General features: G+C 47.3%; 1 non-coding gene across 1 annotated transcript; it reads right to left on the bottom strand.

The window, feature by feature from the left end:
• Window positions 1-1,564: 1,564 nt before the first annotated feature.
• On the bottom strand, window positions 1,565-1,674 carry LOC121161207. The gene has a single exon (XR_005884662.1). It is a non-coding gene; the product is annotated as a U6 spliceosomal RNA (small nuclear RNA).
• Window positions 1,675-2,340: the final 666 nt, after the last annotated feature.

The raw sequence follows: 2,340 nt of genomic DNA, 5'->3' as shown, positions 1-2,340 counted from the left end.
GTGGGAACCAGCACAGAACACCTCTATGATTTTCTTGAGAACGGTTGTAGTGATTTAGAATAATTGGGAGCTGTTCCATGGTGACAGGGCCAGTGTCGCTGAGCCTTTCCAGGAGTGGCTGCAGGTGGAAGAGAAGCTGACCCATCTCTATGCGCCCACACCAGCTCTGTGGGCACAGACCGCGCTAGAATCTGTTGCAATTATGACAGAAACATAAAGGCTCAATGTGAGCCCTGAGGTGCATTTTGGTTTCTTAAGTGAGGGTCTAAGTGACAAAAATGAGGTGACCAACCAGAAGCTTACGGTGATGCCAGGAGCACTGCCTCCTCAGTAACTCTGACAAGAAACAGCTGTCATTTTCATCGCTCCCTTCCTCATTTCAGATGCAGTCAGCTTAAAGCAATGACTGCTGGACTGGAGTGGCCAGAAGGTCTTGAGAGAGCGCCCTCTCATCTTTGCCACCAACCTCCTACATACTCATGAAGATTTTCAGTTTCCTAGTTGCTGGGGTCCATGCTATGGGTTTGGAAAACACGAAGGTGTGACTGTTAAACCCTGAGGGGGTCTAACGGTTACGGACCCCGAGAGTTGCTGCCCAAGAGCTCAAGAACCAGGTCAGAGGCTGCAAGAAGCAAGAGGATTTTATTGACGTTCGCAAACGGGCCCCTACTCCAGCAGGGGAGAGAAGCCTCGAGCTCCGGGAGTACAGGCATCTTATAGGCACACACTACAAGCTTAACATATTTTTGTGACAGGCCTTAAGTTTTATGGCCCTGACTCAGATGCCGACTCAGACCCCCTTGACTCAGACCCCCCTTCCCGCAGCGCGGGCCTGTTACAGTTTTATGGCCCTATTCTGACACCGACCCAGGACTTTTTGAGCCCATTTCTCAGGATAAGGAATTCGCTTGTCAGGAAACAGAAACCCAGACCCCCTTGACCCAGTCGGGCCTGTCACAGCCTTCCTCTTGCTTCTTATCTTGCCAAGCAACATATAGAAGCAAGGAAAGCATTAACCCTTTGCTTTCTCTCTTTCATGAAGAGTATTGTTCCATTGCAGGCAGGGCCACAAAGAATTCCCCGCTGCATGGCAGGGCCCAGCAGATCTCCCTACAACCACCTGAAAGGCAGCTCCACCTCCATTCTCATGGACACCAGACAACCCCGCTGAGAATTCTGTAATCTATTTAGGCATTGTCTACCTCTGTGGAATTAGCTTTTTACTATCAATGAGAGCTTGGAAATCAATGCTGCTGCTAAAGTCTTGGCCAAAGGGCCTTTGACAATTCATGCTGTCTCTGTCTTTGTCTCTGCTGCCCCCATTGGCCATCCTTGATCTTTAGCTCCCTCCTTCTGTGATGCATTTCCTCTCTTAACTGATTCAAGATTAAGTTGTAGAGTGAGGATTGTAGTAGGAAAGTGTTACTGATTGATATGAATCGTCTGTTGAGCACTTCCTGACCACAGGGTCAGGATGGATAACTTCCTGCTTGAAGATGAAATAAATGGCAGAATTATCCTTGGAAACACCTGATAGAGGAGTTAGACTGGGTAGTAGGCAGTTAGGGTATTCTGGGTCCCCAAGTCATCATTTTTTTCTCCTTGTGCAGGAGCCATGCAATTCTTCTCTGTATCATTCCAATTTCAGTATATGTGTTGCTGAAGCGAGAACATCATCATTTTTTTCTCAAACATAAAAGTGTATTTTCCCCACCATGTTTTGGATTCACCAGAGCACGTCTCTCCTGAGACAAGTTCATATTTTAACATATCAGGCTGGTCTCCTTATCACTGAAAAGGGAAAAAGAAGTAGCATGTCTGACACCTTTCTGGGCCTTTTGTCCCAAGGCCAGGTACCATGGAAACCAGGAATTCTTCTCTGTTTATGGAGAAACTGTTACCAGAAATGCCAGTGGGTTCTTTCCTTAACTTAGCATAGAAATAAAAAGCCAGGAATCAGTTGTAGACAGAAAAGTTTATTTGCAAAGGGACCAGATGAGCAGAGAAGGAAGAGGGAAGGGAAAGCACCTCCGGAGAGAAAGGCAGGAGGTGGGAGAGACACCAAAGGTTTGAGGGTCTTGGGATTTTAAGCATTCCATGACCCCTCCTTATTGGGCGGAGAACCTACACGTAAGACGTTGCCCATTGGTGGTCTCTTAATCAGTTAGGAAATGGGTGGGCAGTGCTGGTGCCACCCACCTGAAGGTGTGGCCAAGACCTCGGCAAGCCTGGATGGTCTCAGAAACATTTTTGAAGTAAACCTTTAAAAGATGCCTTCCCCACCATTAATACTGATTTTTTTTTCCCCACATTTCCTCCTACCACTATGGCAGAAGGCTA

This window comes from Ochotona curzoniae, unplaced genomic scaffold (genome assembly GCF_017591425.1).
Source record: "Ochotona curzoniae isolate NIBS_2020 unplaced genomic scaffold, NIBS_Ocur_1.0 contig_4714, whole genome shotgun sequence".
Taxonomy (NCBI): Eukaryota; Metazoa; Chordata; class Mammalia; order Lagomorpha; family Ochotonidae; genus Ochotona; species Ochotona curzoniae.
Note: the sequence above shows the minus strand (reverse complement) of the source record. Positions and strands in the feature narration are given on the sequence as shown.